Source organism: Juglans regia, chromosome 1 (assembly GCF_001411555.2).
Source record: "Juglans regia cultivar Chandler chromosome 1, Walnut 2.0, whole genome shotgun sequence".
NCBI classification, from domain to species: Eukaryota; Viridiplantae; Streptophyta; class Magnoliopsida; order Fagales; family Juglandaceae; genus Juglans; species Juglans regia.
Window position 1 is genome coordinate 27,590,070 of NC_049901.1, and position 24,045 is coordinate 27,614,114.

The window sequence follows — 24,045 nt, forward strand, 5'->3', positions numbered from 1 at the left end:
AGTAATGCCTCCATCCTCAAAACCGAAACTTCCTTCCCATTTTGCCCCTTGTCCTCATGTCTTGGTTCAATGAACCCTGTGGCTAAATGGTCTTTGTCACGCTAAAAATCTTCCTCAATCTCTTGCATGTGTGCCAAGTGGCATATGATATGAGAGGATTGTGTGTGTGCATGGTGGCTACCAAAACCTCATTCTTTTTCCCAAGAAGATATTCTTTCACCAAAATTTTGGATAAGCATGTGATTGGTCAAAAAAATGCACAAACTCCCTTTCCCTAGCCATCCATCTCAAGTGTGTCTTTCACAAGATTCTTCTAGAATCCTCCTAGGCATGTAGGCCTTCTCTTCCCAAGCATGATTTTGCCCTTTCCCAACACAAAACTCTTCACCTACCTTTTGCATGTGTAACACATGGCATAAAGCAAATCTCCCTTTTCCATGGTTGTCGTGCATGCCCCTTTGGGCCTCCCTCCAATTTCCAATTTCCAACTTCTCATGTCTCTTTATCTTCTTTCTAGAAGCTCCCCCCATGATGACAAGTGTCACAAAGCTTCTTCCTACAAGCAAGCCTTCTTGCATGCATGACACATGGCAAGAGGGTGGATGGTATTCAATGGTAGGTGTGTAAGGCCAAAACCCTAGATTTTCTCTCACCTCTCTTCCCTCAACTCCATCTAGATACATAAAGTCCTAGACTTAAGCTCCATTGGGTGACATGTGGCATTCAAAAACTCAAGTTGGGCATGAGCCCTAGATCCATTGGGCATCAAACCCTAATTTCCTATGAAGGCCGAAACCCTCATAGGCTTATCTAATAATTAAAATAAACTACATAAAAAGCCGTGAAAAGTCTTGGTCATCACATCCTCCCCCCCTTAGAAAAAGATTTTGTCCTCGAAATCGGTACTGTGGTCTCAATACAATTTTATTAAAGGAATTTAACCAATCCTCATTAGTACCTCTTGCACTGGCGGCTGTAGACTCCTTAAATGATAACGGTTGTGGCACTTTACCTTCTTCGTTTGTCACCGAATCGTGTGAAAAATAGAATATCACGTCCAAGTCATAATCCTAATACACGTTTACTTGTATTTCATTTAACCTATGCTCAATCTCGAGCTTAGTGTCTTCAATGGGCTGTCCTTCTTCACGATAACGGATACGGTCGATAGATGATTTTGAAGTTTCAAAAGACTCATATCTTGAAGCGCGAGCTTCTGCAGTGCGACTGGATTTTGCCTCAGGGTTAAGTCTGAGTAGATGTAACCTATTGGCATCTCTCCAAACCAACGGGTCGTGTGGGGGTTGACGCTCTTCGTGTGGTAGAGCTCTCCTTAGAAAAATATTGTTTCAAAAATCCATGTCTAATACATGAGTGCGATGATGCTCGAATCTTTCCATCTGCTACCAATGAGCACTCATCATTCGATCCCTCTGTAGTTGTCGATTACGACGACTGCGTTCACGTCTTGCTCTAATTTGCGCTACTGAGGATACAGACATGTGAGGGGTATTCCTATTATGAGCCATGCCCTATTCACAGGTATGGTAGGTGCCCTGTTCAGGGGTATTCCTATTATTATCATTACTAAAATTCACAGATGACATAGAGACATTCATACGCAAGAAATAAAGGTACAATCAAACAATCGTTTATAAATAAGATTCATGAATACACAGGTTCTAAGTTACAAATAAATGAGGATATTTACTCCTCATCGAATCTTCTCTTTCTGCTTTTTGGAAAGTTGGGTTATTCCAAAGAACTTTCACTAAAGACACTTTTCGATTCCTTAGCTCTTGATCTTTGCTATCCACAATTTGCACATGTCATTATTCATAAGACAGATTCGACTAAAGTCGTATGCTACCAAGTTCCATCACCACAGGCTACCTTTCACCAAAGCTCTTCTTTAAGGACGATACATGAAATATATTATGCACTCCTTGCATCTCAGCTGGTAGATTCAAATAATATGCGACCGCATCGACTCTTTCCATAACTTCGAATGGTCCTACATACCTGGGGCTCAATTTTCCTTTCTTTTCGAACCGTATGACTCCTTTCATAGGTGATACCTTGATGTACACCCAGTCTCCCACCATAAACTCTAAATTCCTTAGTCATTTGTCGGCATAACTCTTTTTTAACGGCTTTGAGTTGCTTTCATCCTTTCTAGGGATTAATTACACTTGCTTTCGTACGTTTTGCAAGTACTTTGGTCCTAGCAACTTCCTTTCACCTACTTCATCCCAATATAGAGGAGATCTACACTTCCTTCCATACAAGGCTTCGTAAGGTGCCATTTGTATTGTAGCCTGAAAGCTATTATTGTAAGCAAATTCTACCAATGGCAAATGGTTTTCCTAATCGCCACTTAACTTCGTTATGCAAGTAGTAGCATATCTTCCAGTGTCTAAATAGTTTGCTTTGTCTGTTTGTCTGTCTAAGGGTGATAGCCACTGCTAAACCTTAGATTCGTGCCCAACATCTTCTATAAACTTTGCCAAAATGCTAAGTGAACCGCGTGTCTCTATCAGATACTATAGACTTAGGCAATCCATGAAGTATGACTATTTCGTTAACATAGACTCGAGAGAGCTTGTCCAATGAATCCGTGTTAGTAATTGGTAAGAAATGTGCACTTTTGGTCAATTGGTCAACTATGACCCAAATCAAATTCTTCCCTGACAATGTCCTTGGCAAACCTACCATGAAATCCAAAGACACATCCTCCCACTTCCATTTTAGAATCAGTAATGGTTGTAATTCTCCCGCTGGTCTCTGATGCTCAGCCTTTACCAATTGGCAAATTGAACATTTTGTAACAAATTCAGCCACATCTCTTTTTATTCCATCCCACCGAAATTGTCCATTCAAGTCCCGTTATATTTTGGTACTATCAGGATGAGCAGTATATGGTGTACACTTCCTTCAGAATCATTTCCTTTAATTTAGGAACATTATGAATCACTTTCCTCTCCTTGTAATGCAACATCCCATCCTTACCAATCGAGAAGTGTTACGGTCCTTCGGATTTTAGAATTTTCTGTCGAAGTTTCTCCAATTTATCATCCTTACTCTTTCCCTCGATGATTTCCTCATCAGTCAATGGCACAATCTCTTGTACCATCGTTAATCTGACATCTCTTGGTGGCTTTCCTATTAGCAATTCCCTCATTTCTGCCAAAAGTGATTGCATGTCGGATTGGGTCTTACGACTAAAGAGATCTGCTACCACATTGGCCTTTCCACGGTGATACTTGATCTCACATTGATAATCGCTAATCATCTCCACCCATCTTCTTTGCCTCATGTTCAGATTCTTCTAACTAAACAAGTATTTGAGGCTTTTATGATCAGTGTACACCTCACACTTTTCTCCATAAAGATAATGTCTCCAAATTTTCAGCACAAAAACTATGGCGGCAAGTTCCAAGTCATGTGTAGGATAATCCTGCTCGTGATCCTTGAGTTGTCACGAAGCATATGCGATGACTCGCTCTTCTTGCATCAATATGCACCCTAATCCCATCTTAGAGGTGTTACTATAAACCACATACGACTTATGAGGCTCATGTAAAGCCAACACAGGTGTCGTGGTTAATCTTCTTTTGAGTTCCTGGAAACTCCTTTCCCAATCCTCACACCAAACGTCATTATTTTTCGTCAATGCCATTAAGGGGCCAAACAATTTAGAAAATCCTTTGACGACTTTTCTATAATATCCTGCCAAACCCAGAGAACTCTGAATATGCATACCACAAGATAGCAAGATTCAACCAATGAAAAACAAGCAAAGTTCAGAATATATATACAAATGCTATCCAAAGTAAAATGAAAGTTTACTTACAAAAATCCGAAGTATAAACTTAGCAAAATCTGAAAAATACATGCAAGACATATAGGAAAAAAAAGAAAAGAGAAACCCTAATCTTGAATTAAGAGTGGTCATGTGTATGCATCTAGGGTTTTCGAAAATACGTTCCGATGAGAACCCCTAGAGTCCGAAACTCTTGAGGTTAAGAAACCCTAACCTTCTTCTAAGTGGTGGTCGTGGCCTTCAATCCCTCTACACATGGTGTTCAAGAGTTTGAAACAAAAGATATTTTTGGGTCCTTCCTCTTATTGAAGAAAAACCCTAGTTTCTAAGTGAGAGTGTGTACACATGTGAGAAAAACCCTAAATCCGAAACTTAGTGTTGTTCTTCCCTCTTGGCCGTGTGTGTGTGAGAGAGAAATGTTGGAATGGTTCTTACCTCCTCATGTTCTTTCTCTAGCCGAATGATGTATGAGAAATCCTTGTGATTCTTGAAAAGGTGGAGAGAAATAGTGGTGTTTGGTTGGTGAGAAAGTGTAAGAACTCGAAGAGAAATGGTGAGTGCCGAAAATCCCTTAGAAGAAGAGTTGAAAACTTGAGTAAAAATGCCTCCATGACTTTCGGCTATACCCTTAAATAGTGCTTTCCCTCCTTGACAAATCCAAGAGCCTTTGCATGGATGCCACTTGGCAAAAAGACTCTTCCCTTTCCCCCTTGATGGGATTGCATGGGAAATCCAAAAGTTGCCTTATGTGGGTGGCGTGTGGCTCTCAGAATCTAGAACCGTCTTTTGCCCCACCTTCCAATTTTTCCCTTCTCCACTTGTCTAGATACAATGCACTTGGTGGCTCAAAGGTAAAAACACAAAACTCTAATCTTTCTTGAAATCCTACTAGTATGAATGGCTGCCATGTGGCAAAAAGGATGTGTGTGTCTTGCTCTTGCCGAAACCCTAGGTTACTTCTAGTGACTCTTTGTCTTCCCAAGATGACCTTGAGTCTCCCCCATGTGGTTGCTGTCACCCCTCTCTCTCTTGCTCCTCCAAAAAGTTTCTTCTAGAACATGCCCTTCTCTCCTCCCAAGCAAGATATTTCTTGGAACGCCAAAAGTCCCTCTTCAAGTTTGACAAGTGTCAGTCTCCGAAATGGGCCTTTCATGTGGGCATGTAAGCCCTACTTTGGTGACATCATCCTCCACTCACATCTTCTAGAACCTCCTGCATGTTGGACAAGTGTCACTCCCTGCCTCTTCCCTAGGTTTCTCTTCTAGAAAAGACTAAATGGCCCTTCTTGTGCCATGTGGCGCCTACACCCATTTTTTGAAATCACAGTTTGGCTTCTAAGCCCTAAGTTCAACCTAGTTGGCCAAAATTCACATGGGCTTGTTGGGCTCTTTCCTCCACCTATCTCTTATGGACTTCCTATTCTTAGAACTCTTAGGATCCAAAAATACAATATACTCTAAGGTTTTTCCTCCAACACTTTGCATCTTCCAATAACTAAAATAATTCTCCAAATAAAACTAGGAATGGGGACTTGGCAAAGTCCGAGTTCTCACATTATGTTATGTTACCAATGCATTGAGAACTAGTCTACAGACAACGTAGTTTCAACTTGAGTTGTACTATGGTCACCAGTAAGTACTCACAGTGTATATAGGGAACTATGATGATACCATACGTTATGATGTTAATGTTATGATTAAATGTGAATTGCTAATAATAATGAAACATCATGATGAAATATATTTTTTTTGACAGTTGAAGTGAAAAATGTTCTCTATAAGAAAATGTTTCTCAGTTTTCTTAAAATGTTGAGGAATTTGGATGGGAGACAAATACAATTTTTTTTTTTTCTGAATATCATTGCATGCATCTCATGTTTATCATTAATCATGCATATTTTATTTTTGTGCATATTGGTTGAATAAATTACTGAGATTTCAAGTATATCTCACCCTTTGTGGTAGTTGTGTCAGACGGACTAGATGGACAAGGGGATCTGATTGATTAAAGAGGAGCTGGATCTTGACAAAAGATTAGACCTCATCTTGATGTTTATAGCCCTACCCTTCGTGCTTTAGAACACATGAAGCAGTTGATTTAGCCATGGAGACTTATTATCAAGAATAATTGTATTAGGATTATGCTACCATATGATTTGAACTTATGATGCGTATGAATGACATTGGGATATTTTAGTTTATTCTGACATAAGTTTTATTTGGTCACCCTTATTCCACTACGGTTATTGCATACTGTTAGATGCATTGCATATTAACTCTCATGAACGGAGGTATGTAACCTTGTGTTCCATGTTTCAACGCTCTAAGTCTCCATTCCATCCCAAGCAAAGGTTGGGGGCGTCACAAGCATTTGTATTACGGATATGCTACCTTATGATTTGAACTTATGATGGTTATTAATAATATTACGATGGTTTAGTTTATTCTAGCATAAGTATTACATACTTACCCTTTTTTCGCTATAATTATTACATACTGGTAGTTGCATTTTAGGATGCATTGCATATTAACTGCCATGAACGGGGGTATGTAATCTTGTGTTGCATATCCCGATGCTCTAAGTCTCCGTTCCATCCCAAGTGGAGGTTAGGGGAGTCATAGAGTGGTATCAGAGCAATTACATCTTTGGATAAATCCACATGTCCCTAGGAATGAAATGCTAGGGGATAGGTTCTAATCTTTAGAATGGATAGGCTTGAATCTTGCAGCAAGAGCAGGATCTGATACATGTGCATCACAGGGCTTAGAGGTTGAAGCAGACTTAAAAGTAGAATGGCACATGAAAGAAGCAAAAGAAACCCCAAAGGATCCAATGCTCGTTAGGATTAGGACTGCTGTTTGGACAAAGGACGCGATTTGGCGAACTCAATTCGCCAAATGGTGGAAACAACGAAGCAGCAACATGAGATAATCTTGAAGCAAAACCAATAGCAGCCATGCCCGCAGACTAAACGACAAGAGTGCGGAGGTTGCTCATATGAAAAGTTTCCAATAAACAGATACCCTCATTTCATGGGAATTGAGGGACCCGTGAGAGCCAACAAGTGGCTACTCGATCTCGACAGAACCTTCAAGATCAGTGGCTTTACGAAGGAGAAGATAGTACAGTACATTGAGCATTTGATACAAGGAGAAGCCGGTATTTGGTGGGATACCAAAAGGCAATTGGTGACAAGGGAATTAGGCAATATCGCTGCTTTGACTTTACATAGGTTCAAAGAAGATTTCGACAATCACTGAAGACCCAGAAGGTTCAAGAGTTTGCCACTTTAATACAAGGCAATCTCAAAGTTGAGCAATATGCTGCAAAGTTCATGGAGTTGGGAAGGTTCGCTTCGCATCGATCACCAACGAAAAGATGCAGGCACAAAAATTCAAAGCAGGACTTCAACGTCGGATTTGTAGTTATGTAGTCGGGTTTTGCATCAACAATTTTCAGGAGTTGGTTAACGTAGCCGTTATAACTGAAGCAGAACAACAAAGTTTAGCAACCCAGATTAACCTAGAACAGAAAAGAGCATCCTCCTTCCCTGCAGGAGGGAGTAATGCCAAAAGAAGGATAATACAAGGAGCTATTAAAGACAAAGGCATCATGCCAGCCCCACCTACTACCGTAAGAAGTGCAAAAAGATTTATGGAGGTGAATGCTGAGTAGGTTTAGGGGTATGCTTCCAATGCGGTCAACCAAGGCACACGATTTGGGAGTGCCCTTAGAATGCACAAGGTGAGAGGAACGCTCCTAACAACCGGCCAAATCAGAGGCCGCCTCCCCAAGCTCGTGTGTACACTATCATCCTCGGAGAGATAAGCGAGGAGATTCCCGAAGATGAAGAGATGAGAGTCATCACTGGTATTCTTCCTTAGTACCTCTATTTAGAAGTTTGCCTTTATAAATTAGTAGAAACAAATATAGTAGTTTGAATGCACCGTAGGTAAAATTACGCTATACGAATTTAAGGCTTGTGCTTTGTTTGACTCTGGCCTTGCGAGGTCCTTTGTGTCCGCGGCATTTGCACGCACGTTTGACCTACTAACCCAAACGTTACCTCAAGCTATAGTAGTGTCAATTCCTAATGGGAGTACGATCACATTTACCAACGTACTTAGAAACCGCCCACTATGCCTAGGAGGGAGATTGATGGAAGCCGATTTGATCCTCTTTAACTTATTAGGATTCAACATTATATTAGGGATGGACTGGTTATCCAAGCACTTTGCTAGGATAGATTACCGAAACATGGAGATTATCCTCGATCTACCCAAAGATGGATGAATCTATTATACGGGAGGGACTGTGAAGGCTACCCCCCCTTTCTAATCTCGGCTTTGCAAGCAAGGAAGTGCATCGCCAGTGGTGCTTTGGCTTATTTGGCACTCATAGTGGAGGACTCTGGTAGAAATAAAGAGATTCAGTGTGGCCGGTCGGGAAAACATGGGAATCGAGACGCCGGGATGATGACAACACGGTCACACATCCCAACGAAAGTGCCAAGTGTGTGTACAAGCGACAATGTACAATAACAACGCAGCGGATAATTAAGTCTACTAAGTACCAGAATTTAAATACAAGTAAACATCAGTGAAGTTTAAAAAGCAGTTATACAGTCATCCAAAATAAAGTTTAACACATATCCCAAAATACAAATAAGTAAAATAAAATATCAAAGCCAGTGATCCCAGATCACTCCTCGGGCGGAGCCGTCTCCTCAGGCTCGCCCTCCTCCTCCTCATCTGCATCAAAATCTGCATTACCACATAATGGTACCGCAGGTAAGTATAACTCAAATAATCCTCAGGAATAAAAATGCATTAATGCAACCAACATGCATGCATATGATGAAATATGCATTTTCCTCAAAACATCATTTTCCCCGAAAATGATAATTTTTCAACACACGCCAAAATCCCATTTGGCCCAAAAAATAATCTGTAAAACATTTTCCCAGAAAATGATTTACACAAAATCCAACACACACTATTTTCCCAGAAAATAGCCAATTAATCCGTTATTACCCTATGCACCATGGCCTCCCCTAGGGACCATCCGCACGTCCTGGCTTCGTAGCGATGCCCAGTTCCACGCCCAGCGCGTTCATGGCCGAGCACCCACTACGCAACGAGTGATGCCCAGTTCCGCGCCCAGCGCGTACATGTCCAGACATCCTCTAGTCCCCACCAGCAGAAGGACCACGGAGTCGGCACGAATCTCTCGTCCGATCCCATTGTCGCCCGGCGACAATCCAGGGGACGTTACTCAGTATATTCCGCTCCCAAGTAACCAGAGGAGCTCCACCGAGATAATGCCCCATCTCGGCTTGGGGTCGTGATACGCATGCACCCAAATTCCATTCTCATATGAAAACCCAGTTTTCATAAACACATGAACATGAATGCAATACACGAAAACCCAATTTTCCTTTACAAACATGATCATGCATGATATCATGAAATGTACATATACCGACACTAATCAACAACCATCAATAACCAACCCAATCAAATCCAACCAAACAACTCCAATCACCAATCCATCTAACCCCCGTACTCCTCGGACTCAGTCTGGCAAAACTAATCAACAGTTCAAATACAGTGAAATGTGTTAGTGCAAAAATACATTAAATTCACAAGAATCCTTTGGAGAAATACTTACAGTGCTATAAAGCAATTTCTGAAGGATCACGAAGCTGCAAGAAGTGGAAAAACAGCTACCGAACAGTGTAAAATACATTATGGCCGTGGGTCACAGATACCCACTTTTTAACGGAGACAAACGAAGACCCAAAAATGATAGGGTAGGGCCTAGGGAGGTCAGTGAAGCTAGTGGTGGTGAAGGTTGGCCGTGGGTGGCGGCGCAATTGGCGGTAGAAGACCAAAATACCCAAATCGGAGATGTGGATGGTGGAGCTTCACCGGTGGCAGATCGGAGGTGGGGTTGGGTCCAATGGGTTGCCAAGAGGCCGGGGATGAAGTGGTGTGAAGATGGTGGCCAATGGTGGTGTGACGGCGGCGCTGGAGCGAAAGTGACGCTGCGGCTTTGAAGGGCTACTGGTGGTTAACGGCGGCGCGGATGGAGGTGAGGTTGGTGGGGTGAGGTCGCCGGCGGCTGGGGAACCAAATGGGGTGGGCGGTGACGGCCACGATGGCGCGGCGGCAGTGGGTTGGGGGTGAGCGACAGAACGCACGGGAGAGAGGGAGAGCGGGCTGGGTCGCGCGGGAGAGAAGGCCGAAGGAGAAATAAGGGGAAAAAGAAAAGAAAGAGAAAAGAAAAGGAGGAAAAGAAAAATAGAAGGAAAAGAAATGAGGTCCAATCCTCATAACTTGGGTCACAAAAATGATCCAACGGAATCGATTTTAACACAGCAAGTTAAATAAAATAATTTAAACGTAATGGTAAAGTGAAATTAAAATAATTAAATCTCACAGTAATTAATTTAGAATAAAGAGATTTTGAATGCATAACAATAAATAAATATTAAGAAAGCACAAAAAAATTTTAATTTTCACCAATTAAAAATCATAAAATAACCCAAATAAAATTTAATAATTATAAAACAAGAGAATAATTTTTGAATAAAATAAAAAATAATCTTTCAATAAAAATACACTAAAATAAAGGGTGTTACATTCAGGGAATACTAGTAGTCGAGGATTATCCTAAGGTTTTCACTGACAACTTACTTGGATTACCCCCCGATAGGGAGACCAAATTCGTTATAGAGCTGGAACCAGCTACAAACCCTCTCCATAAAGCACCCTATCTTATGGCCCCGTTAGAGCTTAAGGAGTTAAAGAAGTAGATAGAGGAACTACTAGAAAAGGGATTCATTTGACCTAGTTCGTCACCTTGGTGTGCACTAGTTTTGTTTGTAAAGAAGACGGATGGATCATTGAGGATGTGCATTAATTTGAACAAGTTAACGATAAAAAATAAGTATCCGTTACCACATATAGATGACCTATTAGATCAATTGCAAGGAGCATTGCTGTTCTCGTAAATAGACTTAAGATCCAGTTATCAATAGCTTAAGATTAGGGAGCAGGATATCCCTAAAATGGCATTTTGAACAAAATACAGGCACTACGAATTCCTAGTAATGCCCTTTGGCTAACCAATGCTCTTGCCGCATTTATGGATATGATGAACAGAGTATTCAGAACCTACCTGAATAACTTTGTTTTCGTATTCATTGATGACGTATTCATTGATGACATATTAATTTACTCTAAATGTGAAGAGGAACACAAGTAGCATCTCCGCCTAGCATTAGAGAAATTGAAATAGCAAAAGCTATATGCCAAATTCAACAAGTGTGAATTTTGGCTTAAGGAGGTAAAATTTTTAGGGCATGTAATCTCGAGTCAATGAGTGCCGGTTGATCCTAGCAAGATTGAAGCTGTGGTAAATTGGAGGCATATGACTAATGTGCATGAGATACGGAGTTTCCTAGGTTTAGCTGGTTACTATCAACGATTCGGGCAGGATTCTCCAAGCTAGCAGGACAACTCACTAACCAAGAAAAAAGCTAAGTATGTTTGGATGGAGAAGTGCGAGCAGTGTTTTATGCAACTCAAGAAAAGGCTTACAACTGCACCAATTTTAGCACTCCCTAAACCAAATAAACCTTACATAGTTTTTAGCGACACATCTAAATCAGGACTTGGATGTGTACTCATGCAAGAAGGAACGACTTGTTGCCTACGCTTTGCATCAACTAAAGAACCATGAGCAAAACTTCCCCACCCACGACTTAGAACTAGCCGCTGTAGTTTTCACCTTGAAAATCTAGAGGCATTATTTGTGTGGCGAAACTTGCAAGATCTACACTAACCACAAAAGCCTCACGTACTTATTCAGTCAAAAGAATTTTAATATGAGGCAAATGAGATGGTTAGAAATGATTAGCGACTACCAGTGTAAAATCAAGTATCACCCTAGAAAGGCTAACATCATAGCAAACACGTTAAGTCGTAAATCCCAAAAGGATGATCCTTAAAATTCTGCTTTGGAAATGGAGTCACTATTGCACAGCATGAGAAACTTATTAATTAAAGATCTCCATCCGATGCATCCCTCATGGCAGTACAAGTGATGGTACCTTTGAATTGGGAGGAAGTGATTAAGCAATAGATGGAAGATCCCAAGTGGTCAGGAATCAGGCAGAAGGTAGAAGGGAAAGAGGGACTAGAAGGGTTCACTATTAGGGATGATGGGTTGTTATACTACCAAGACCATAAAGTGATCCCAACTAATCCAGAAATCAGGGAAAGGATATTGAAGGAAGCTGATCAGACTCCCTACATAGTTCATCCTGGAAGTACGAGGATCTATCAAGATCTGAAGTGACATTTCTAGTGGGAAGGCCCGAAAAAGGATGTGGCGAACTATGTGAATGAATGTTCGTCACTAGGGTAGTAAAAGCATAACATCAAAAACCCACTAGTGAGCTATAGCCACTATCAATCCCAGAATGGAAATGGGAAAGATATATCAATGGACTTCGCAGTTAGACTACCAAGAATCTCAATAGTAATAACTCTATTTTGCCAGTGAAAAAGATCGACCCCATGGAGAAATTAACACAGTTGTTTGTATCCAAAATAGTACGACTTCATGGAGTTCCAAAGATGATCATATCAGATAGGGATACGCATTTTACCTCTTGTTTCTGGCAAAGCCTTTAGGACGTGTTGGGCACCAAATTGAAATTTAGTAGTGCCTATCACCCTTAAACCTATGGATAAGCCGAACGAACAATTCAAACTCTGGAAGACATGTTGAGAGCTTGCATTTTGCACAGGAAAGGCGATGGGGAAGAACACTAGCCCCTAATAGAATTTGTTTATAATAATAGCTTTTAGGCCAACATTCAGATGGCGCCCTGCGAAGCTTTGTATAAAGGAAATGCAGATCTCCCTTATATTGAGATGAAGTAGGGGAAGAAAAAATTTATGGTGCGAAGAGCTTCTGCAAGAAATGAAAGAGCAAATTCAGTTAATAAATGAAAGGATGAAGGCTGCCCAGGATAGACAGAAGAGCTATGCCGAACATCGAAGAAGGAGCCTTGAGTTCGAAGTTGGCAACTGGGTCTATATCAAAGTATCACCAATGAAAGGAGTTTTTAGGTTTGGAAAAAAGGAGAAGTTAAGTCCAAGATACGTTGGACCTCACGAGATATTGGAAAGAATGGGATCGGTCACTTATAGACTGGATCTTCTAGCTGAATTCTAAGGAATTCACAACGTATTCCACATATCTTCCCTCAAGAAGAGCTTCGAGAAACAAATGCCAATAGTTATAGATGGGAAGGATATTTTGCTATAGCCCAACCTAACCTATGAGGAGATCCCTATTCAGATTACTGACTGGAAGGATAAGGAACTTAGAAATCAGTAAATTTCACTGGTTAAGGTGCTTTGGCAAAATCACGATATTGAAGAAGCCACATGGGAAAAAGAAGTTGACATGAAGACCAAATACCCTTATTTGTTTGGCATGTGATTTGTGTAGCATCGAGACACACATTCTTGATCATGATGAGCAAGGTAATATCAGAACTCGGAGAGCCCTAGCTGATGAGAAGCAATAGCCTTATGACCCCATTAGGTGGATGAATGAGACTAGGACTCTTTGGCTTAGACGCCATGTCCACTTGACCATTTTCGTCACACCTGATCAGCCTGAATGTAGTTGATGTGCATATGAAAGTGCACTCTAAATACTCTATTATTGGACTAGAATGCTAAAATGTGAATAGAAATCATAGGAATTAATTTGTATTCTTGAATTTAGTTTCTATTTACTTTGAGATATTCTTAAACACATTTTTATGCTTAATTTCAAAATCCATAAAAGAGGAAGATAATTTTTGGCAGAGAGAAATTAGCTTGGCTGATCTACAAAATTCAAAGGAATTTTTGAATTGGGATAATTCCCAATTGTTTCAACGTAGCAGGACTTTTAATGTGGGCAAGGCTTTTCGACGGAGGGCTTTTGGAGACAAGATATTAATGGGGGATTGGTGGGATGTACAAGAGAGTTTTTTGGAAGACTTTTCAAATATCGCGATATTAATGGTTTGTTGGTGGATAGACATGAGAGGACTTTCACCCAAGTAGACTTTCAATGTGTGTAGGACTTTCAACCAAGCAAGACTTTGAACATGTGAGAGGATTTTCAACCAAGTAGACTTTCAACCGACTAGGACTTTTTAAATATATGGAGATTGGAAGCAGTTGTAGAGAGAGACATAACTAGTTTTTAGGGGACAGTTTTTGGAGACTAAAAAAACCATTTTTCTTTTCGTGCTCGCATGGAAAACTAAAGCTTGGGTAAAGCCTAGGGCAGAAATTGATTTGTAAAAATGTTTTGACTTGGTTTGAATTCTCTATTTGATTTGGATACATTAAGTTTGAGAAAATTATATTAAATCTTGCTATGGTTTGATTTTGTTGAGCTATAGGATTATGAATATATGATTTTGTTGAGCTAGGTTTGAATATATGATTGCTACACTATTGTTTGTGAATATAGTATCATCTTTAGATATGATATTCTTTTTTATACATGAAAACTGTGGTTTGTAAAGGGGGAATAAATTCTAGAATTAAATTTGAGAAATTAGATGAGTATATTGTCATATCTTTCAATTTGGAATTTGGTGGTATAATTCCTAATTGTGTGTATAGTTTGGATTGGAAAAATCAAAGTGTTGGATCCAGTTGATGGAAGCCCGAAGCTTTACTTACCTTTTTATCCATGCCTTAATCTCATTTTAATTACATGTTTTAAGTATAATTGAAGATATTTTTCAGATTCCTATCATCTTGTCATTTCATTTTTTTCTTTAAGCTTGTGTCTTGTAATGTTTCTTTTTACTCACTATGGATTGACACCCTGTACTATAACATCGCATAGTAGTTTGGGCATAATCACTAGCCAAGTAGTAAAACGATGCCAGGAGCAACTGTTTCTTGCTCCCTTACCCATCGACACGCCAGAGTTGTCCAACCCTTAATCTCGGTTAGCGTTTTTTTTGGATATATTTTTTTTGGGATTATTCTTAGCATTAGAATCACATTTTAAAGTTAGCTAGAATATTTGGTAGGGCATTAGTATTTTATTTTGGTTTATTTGCCATTAGACCACATGTGGAGTGACACTTGAAAGGTTAAGTGTGGACGGTTTTAGGTTGTGCCCAAGAGTGTTTAAGGAGTTTGTGATGGAATAAGGAACCTAAACCTAGACCCATTAAGATTTTTAGGGGTAATAGGCCTTTCTTGAAGTACCTTAGGAAATAGGCCCAAGTGTGAGAAGGACTTGAAGCCTTTGGGCCTAACTTGGTTATAGTGACGACCTTAGGAAAAAAAGAAAACAAAAAAAGAAACATGATTTGTGGGCCCAATCTTGGTTGATCTTTGAAGCCCGTATTGCTGAGATTTCTTGAAATCTCACTGTAGTAGTTTCCATTACCATTCCCAACCCAAAATGGTAGAAGTTGTGACAGGACACGAACAAACCCTACATGGAGAAATGCAAGAGGCAGCACCCCTGACAGTTAAGGAGGTGCCGAAGAGCATTGGGAGCTTGTCGGAGCCCTCCCTGGTAGATAACTAGAAGCCGCCAACCAGTTTATCACAGAGGTCCTCCAGCTCTTTGAAGAGCTAAGAAGGTTGCTTAACCAAGGCAAGGAAAAATGAAAGAAGAAGAAGGCCTTGTAGTGAGAACTAATACTGAAGGAAATATAAGGTTTATTTTGGAAGGTCCCTTGTTTTGGGAGTCATTTAAAACAATTATCTACTTTTGAGAATTATGTGAACAAGAATAAAAAATTTTAGGAATGATTAGTTTTATGGTACTATGCTCTAATATAATTGCTTTAAGCACTGCTTAGTTACACACGAGTTTTAAATTTTTTCACTGCGATTTATTGCATACTACTAGTGCAAATAAGGGCATTGCATCCTAACTGTCATGAGTAGGGGTATATAGCCTTAACTTACATGTCCCGACACTTCAGTCACCGTCCAATCCCAAGTGGGGGGCTGAGGGCGTCACAATTTCATATTGGAAATTATGAAGAAAGGGTTTTCAAGAAAACTATGCAAAAATCATGATGTTTGAGTTACTATGCATGGGTGAGATGAATAGTAATCTTTAACTCATGTTAAAAACTTAACAAACGTTGAATTGGGAACCTTAGGGGTGTGTGATTGGGGCTTGGGTAAGATGAAAACCAATGGTATGGTGTATATGGGTCCCATTTGGAAGAATGGCATGAAATACAAGACTTGGGCTTCATGGATTGGGCTTTTATTGGGCCATATGAACAAGCCTTGGTTTAGGGGTGCTACTCGCCATTTTGGGCCCATAAACAATTGAAATTGGCCCAAAACTTCAACCAAGTTCTGGGCTAGGCCCAAAAATAATAATACAAAAAAATACAAAAAAAAAAACAATAATAAAAATAATATACAAATTAAGAGAAAATGAAGTACTACATAATAAATTAATAATAATAACTAAGCATTACAATAATACAAATTAAGAGAAAATAATTACAAATTACAAACATAAAATGGATATTGTATCAACATTACAAATAAGTTAATCACTGAATAAAACTAAGTGAGTTGTGTGACATTTGGGGCGAGTGGCCAAGGGGGAAAGACATGTAATTAGTGTTGTATGCTGTGAGATCATAAAATCTGAAACATTAACAATTTATTGGAAAATAAATTAGAATTATAAACAAGAAACAAAATTTAAAATTACAAATATATATTAGAAATGAAAAAATTACAAATTAAAATTTGACTAACCAAGATGAGATCGGGATCAAGATGAGAATAAATCATTTGAATTTTGGTCCTTAAGCTTGAGATTAGGATTGAGGCTTGAGCTGCGCATATGACAATAAGAATATAAAAGCTAAAAAAATACAAGAAAAATAATTAGATTACAAAAATTATATAAATACAAAAAATAATTAAGGGACAGTACAAATTATACAAAGCTATGGCAAATGGTAACGGTGGGACCAATACCACAAACTCATACTGAGCGAAGGTAGACGTCATCTCATGTATTGCTATAACAATTAAATTTGAAATTAATATTGATGAAATGAATATAAGTAAATCAAAATAATAAAAGGAAATCAACGATTACTAGATCCAGGCTCATCACCACCCTCCTCCTCATTAGTCTCCTTAAAGTCAAGAACATCTGAAACATGAATTTCTATCCGGTTCATCCAATTCTGCGTTTAAATCAATGCCTCCACAGTGGTAGCAGACAATGAACTCCGGAATGGATCTAATATGCGTCATCCAGTACTAAAGGCCGACTCTGAGGCAACGATGCTAATTGGGATGACTAAAATACTACCGGCTACCTCTCCAAGGATAATATATTTTACAGCATTGGTCTTCCACCATGCTAATTTATCAGATCCCCCGCCAAATATGGGAGAAGATCCCACGCCAAATATTTGTCTACCTCCGATTTTGCCTCCGTAGATTGATGGACTACTAGGAGACTCTGTGAGAGGCTCTCACCCCATGCCAACCTACACTTTTTCCCCACCCCGAGTCTTGGAAGAGGCAGTGGGGCAGGTGTAGGTGTAGGTGCATTACTACCCTGATCATGGTAAACTCATCAAACAATTTACCAAGGGTTTCTCTAACCATTTTCCCAATAAGCTCAACCCATGCGTTCCCATGCGCAAGTCTCAAACCATATATCATGTCATCAATCTTGATCTAGGGTCAAGAGCAACAACCACATATAATGAAATATTTAGTCTACTTAAATCTCCCGAATACTTGTCATATTTGACCCTCATCATCAATGTCATCTCATGCATCCTAATATGGTCACCCCTACAAATTTCATCCAATTTTTCTTTCATCTTACATATTTGTTGACATAAATCATTAGATATAGGGTATAGAGAACTAGAGAGCTTCAATGTGAACTCATAGAAAAGCCTAACAAAATTTACAAAAGTAGCAACAACCTCCCAATCATCGTCAATAGGCTTTTCTAATCCCTGTGCTCATCCAAATACTTGACAGGTTGAATGTTTTCATCACCCAATAATTCAAAAGCTGCCTCCAACATCAAGAAGGTTGAGTTCCATCTTGTAGAAACATTAGTACAAAGACCATTCTTGGATATTATGCCCGCATTCCTCACAACAATCTTGAATTTCTCCCATATAGTAGAAGACGATCTCACAAAACTCACAGCCATTCTGACTCGTGCAACCGAGTTATCAACATCTCTCAAACCATCAGTGACAATTAAATTTAGAGTATGTGCAACACATCTAATATACAAACAGTCACCACCCAAGATTGTCTTATTTGCTAAGGTGACATTCTTAGACGAGGCAATTTCAACTGTAATTGTCAGAACCTGTCCAACCCCCACTCCTTTATTGGAACCTCCAAGACCTTGCCAACTATCTCACCCTTGTGAACGAGAATTTAACAAAACATAACAATTTTTTTGTGTAGTGTCCAATCACAATCAATGAAATCTACAGTCTAAGACATGTAATTATAATTTTGGATGGATGTCCAAGTATCGGTAGCTAGGCAAACTACTTGACTGGCCAATTGGCCCCCCAACAAATCTTTCTCTTTCTTGTAATGTTTTTTTAATATCCTTTGACACCCCTAATCTCCACTTGGAATGGAATGAAGATTTAGGGTGTCGAGACATGTAACACAAGGTTACATACTCTCATTTGTGATAGTTAATATGCAATGCATCCTAATATATAATTAGTAGTAGACAATAACCGCAGCGGATAGAAGGGTGAAAATAGAACTTATGCCAGAATAACTAAAATATCCCAATGCATTATTGATCATCATAAGTTCAAATCCAAATTGTAGCATAACTTAGTACAACTAAATATTAAAAGTCTTTTAAAGTTAAATTAATCACTTCATGCGTTCTAGAGCATAAAGGACTAGGGCTATAAACATGATGATCAAATCTAGTCTCCTCTCGAGGTTAGGCTCCTCCTCAATCAGTTAAATCCAATGCTCCATCTAATTTGTCCTCCTCATATCCTGACACAACTTCTGTCATTCCAAGTGCAATGATAGTGGATCTACAAGGGGTGAGATTTACATGAAATCTCAGTAAGTTAACAACCAACTTGTATAAAGATAAATTATGCATGAAGAATGATAAATATAAAATGCATGATATGTAAAAAAATGAGCATTTATCTCCCATCTAGATTCCTCAACATTTTCAAAAAAATGGACACACATTTTCATTCAGAGAACATTTTTACTTTAATCGTCAAGAGATAATATTCTCATCATAGCATTTCATCATTTTTAACAATTCATAAATTAATCATAATGTGTGGTATCATCACAGTTCCCCACGTGCACTGAGAGTACCTGCTAGTGACTATAGTACAAGTTACGTTGAAAGACACGTTGTCTATAGACTCATTCTCAATGCATTGGTAACATAACATAACATTATAACGTGTACACCTACCAGCATTAGGTGTCATAACATATTGACTCCGCTTTGACGTTCTTTAAATAGAACCTATTCAAAGCCCGTTGACAGTTCTTTGTCAACCTAGGGGTTACCACTCCATTTTTAAACACGCCAGAGTGGACAGAGGAGTTCCACTAGGATAATTCTCCTTCCTAGCATTTGGAGTCGTGACAAAAATTATTTTCATGCTAAGTTAAAAATGTGTTCCATGAACATGCGCATATATAGTAAGCTTTTTATGTGAAATGACATTTGTAGATGCAATATGAAAAAATGATATAAATATCACATGTCATATAAATATATACTCAATGTATCATATAATATGATATTTTATGTTCAATGTGATAATTGAAGCATGAATGAGACACTTATCAATAAATCATAAATAATCTGTCAAGGTGTAAGTTAAAGGCCAACTTACAAACTTCCTAAGTAATCAAAAAGTGTTGTAGCAGCTGAAACCAAGTGCATACTAAGTTAGGATTAATACTTCTATGGTTGAGGTTCAAAATCAAAATGGGTATTTACAAAAAAAACCCTAGATTTTCAAAACTAGCCATTAAGGCCCATAATTTTTACTAATTGCGAATGGACTCTAAATTTAACCAAACTTCACGAACTTCATATTTTTGGAATTCTAAATCCATCTATGACCTTGGATTTTCAAAAATCAAAGTAGAACTTTCCCAAACTGCCCCAACCATGGCATGCACTCTAGTTGACGCCTAAATGTGTTTTCAACTATTGATCCCTATGAATATATGCATATGAGATTTTCTTTAATCACAAATGATAACTAACATCTTTAATGACATAATGAATGATAATTATTGGATAATAGAGTTCATCCCAACACTTAATCATGGCTAAGATATCCTTAATCTTTACTTCATTCAAAATTGATTCATACTTGATGATCAAAACAAGATAGATTCAAAACCTATCATGGCATGCTTCTAACCATAATTCAAACCTTCCACAATCATGTTAGGATAATTATAAATCATATCAAATCATGATTAGGACATGCCATAGCTAAATTTCCAATTAAGATTATTCAATCATTCAAACCATCTCTTAATTGACCCAGTTTTGAACTAAGCTTGATAACCTTCTCAAAACTCTACCAAATTTCATACCAACAATTGAAAACAAAGCTTGACATGCTAAATAAGATCAAAATCAAGAAAACTGACAAATGTCGTGGCCTGCCAAGCACCCAAGATAGCCTTACACACGAACACTCAAGTACTCACCAAGAAGTCACTCGGTTTCACTCTTTTGATTTCTAAGAGGGAGAAGTGTTCTTCAAGGCTCAAGAGGAAGAATGGAGCTGAGGTGTGGAGGAAATGAGGGGAATTAGGGGGCCTTTTATATACAGCCAAAGGAGAGGGGATGTTGGCCTTGGTCCAAGGGAATTGATGGAAGATGGTGTATGAATCTGAATTTTCTAGATTTGCAATCCATCACTTGTGTCATCTTCTGCAGGACAAAACAGTTCCCTAAACCACCATGATTTTACTTCTATGGTTGCTACACTACTCCTATGGGGTTGGCCAAGTCGAGAGGCAGAGGGGAGAGGAGAAAGACCATCAAAATCACCCAAGGGGGATGACGGGTTCAATTAGCTTTTCTTGGGCAGATTTGATCATTGTTTTGACTTATACCTTTGAACCATCATCATGATGGTTTGAGCAGGGGCACCTATAACACCCCGTATTTTAGTGTATTTTTAATTGAAGGATTATTTTTATTAAATTAAATATTAGTTCTCTTGTTTTAAGTTTATCTGATTTTTAGTTGGGTTATTTTTATGATTTTTAATTTGTGAAAATTATTTTGATATGTTTCCTTAATATTAATTATTGTTATGCATTTAAATTTCTCTTCATTTTAAATTAGTTTATAGTCGGGTTTAATTATTTTAAATAACTTGTTGTTTTGAAATCTTTTTCATTGGATCATTTGTGTGACCCAAGATGTGAGGATTGAACCTCATTTCTTTCCTTCACTTTTTCTTTTTCTTTTTCTTTTCTTCTTCTTTTCTTTTCCCCCCATTTCTTTTCTCCTCTCTCTTTCTTCTCTCCTGCGCGGTTTCCTCATCTGCCTCCCATCCGTGCATCGTCCTCCAGTCATTGCCGCCGTGCACCTTCGTGTGCCTCACCGCCCCTCTCCTTCCCTTCCCCATCGGCCAGCGACCTCACCCCTCCATTTACAGCCTCTCCCGCGTCGTCGTCTGTCCCCACGCACGGCTTGAAGCTGCAGCCTTCTCTTCGCTCCAACCCCGCCTTCGCACCACCTTTGGCTACCATCTTTTCACCACATCATCCTCGACCTCCTAGTAACCTAATGCACTCATCCTCAGTCCCGATATGCCACCAGTGAAGCCCCACCATCAATATTTTTGTTTTGAATATTTTGGCCTTAAATAGCCCTCTACGCCGCCACCCACGGCCAACCACCCTCCACCACTAGCTTTACCGACATCCCTAAGCCCTTCCCTAGTAATCTCGGGTCTTGGTTTGTCCCTGTTCAAAAGTGAGTTTTTGAGACCCACGGCCACAGTGCATTTTGCACTATTTCGTTGTTGTGCCGCTACTTATTGCACTTCCAGGATCCTTCAAAAAATATATTATAGCACTGTAAGTATTTTTCCAAAGAACTTTTGTGATTTAAATGTATTTTTACACTAACTCTTTTTTATTGTGAACTGGTTGGTTATGACGGACTGAGTCCGAGGAGTAAGGGGGTCGGATGGATTGGAGGATAGAGTTGTTTGTGTGTTTAGATTGTGTTGTGAATTGTTGGTTGTTGGATAATGCATTGTTTGATGTACATTGCATATTTGCACGCATGATCATGTTTGTAAATGAAAACTGGATTTTTGTGTAATTGCATTCATATTCATATGTTTATTGAAAATTGGGTTTTCATGTGAGAAATGATTTTTGGGTGCGTGTGTATCACAACCCCAAGCCAAGATGGGGCATTATCTCGGAGGAGCTCCTCTGATCACTCGGGAGCGGAATATACTGAGTGACGTCCCCTGTGTTGTCGTTGGGCGACCACATGATTAGACAAGATGCTAACGCTCTCGTGCCAATTCTGTGGCCCCTCTACTGGCGGGGGCTAGAGGATGCTTGGCCATGTACGCACTGGGTGCGAAACTGGGCATCGCTCATTACTTCGCGTGGCGAAGGGAGCCAGGGTGTGTGGATGGTCCGTAGGGGAGATCATGGTGCATACGGTAAAATGGATTATTAGACTATTTTCTGGAAAAATAGCGTGTGTTGGTATGGATTTTGTGTGAATTATTTTCTGGAAAAATGATGGATTATTGTTTTGGGCATTTTCTGGGAATATGGCGTGAAAATGTTTTACGGATATGTTTGGGCCAAAATGGGATTTTGCCATGCGTTGGAAAGTATTCATTTTCGGAGAAAAATGATGTTTTGGGCATAATGCATATTTCATCATATGCATGCATTATTGTTGGTTGCCTTAATGCATTTTTATCTCGTGGGTTGTTTGGATTATACTTACCTGCGATACCGTTTTATGGTAACGCAGATTTTGATGCAGATGATGTTTAGGGCGAGCCTGAAGATTCGGCTCCGATGGAGGAGTGATATGGGATCACTCGAATTGTATTTGGACTTGTATTATATTTTATTTTGGGATAACTGTATAACTCTTTTTTAATCATTTTACTTATGTAAATTTGTATTAAAAATTTTGGTACTTAGTTGACTTACTTAAATTATCTGCTGCATTGTTTTTATACACTGTTGCATGTACACACACTTGACACTATCGTTGGGATGCGTGACCGTATTGTTATCATCCAGGTGCCTTGATTCCCGTGTTCCCGTACATGGGGGTCGGGGGCGCCACAGGTGGTATCAGAGCGGTTCGGCTCTAGGTGTGGTACCAGAGTTTAATTTTAAAATTGTAAGTTAAATTATTTATTTTAAAATATGATATATTATGGGTTTATTTTATTTTATTTTATGTTATATTATTTTATTTTAATTTACCTTATTTAATTTTTTTTTTTTTGGCGTTGCTTTTGAGTTGTGTTGGAATTTGTCCAGAGTTTTAAGCGGGGTTAAAGATTGCTCTATGACAGGAAGATGGTGTGACCAAGAGGCTAGCTAATGAGCCCGAGGATGAATTACTGAGAGGCATTGGTAATACACCATGGCAAGGGCATTAAATAGGATGACTGAGTTCCTCCAAAAGAATTTTTGGTCGCCACAAGGAGATCAGTATAGGGCGGTGCAGGCTGGGTGCACCTATGAGCACTTCCTAGGTCATAGGACCCCTGCCTTTACTGGTGAAGAGGATCCACTACTGGCTAGAAGGTGGATTGAAGATCTTGAAAGAACATTTGAAGTATGTGGTTGCACGGAGGCTCAGATGGTGTTGTATGGGAGTTACTTGCTGCAAGGCGAAGCGACAAATTGGTGGCAAACTAAGCGGCAACTCCTAGAGATGGAGTTGGGATCTTTTGCAGCTGTGTCTTGGTAGCGTTTCAAGAAAGAGTTTGACGACCATTTCTTTCCTGTTTCTGTGAGATGGCAGAAGGCACGAGAATTCAATAGTTTGGTTCATGGAGATATGATTGTCGAGCAATATGCTAGAAAATTTATAGAGCTTGGGCG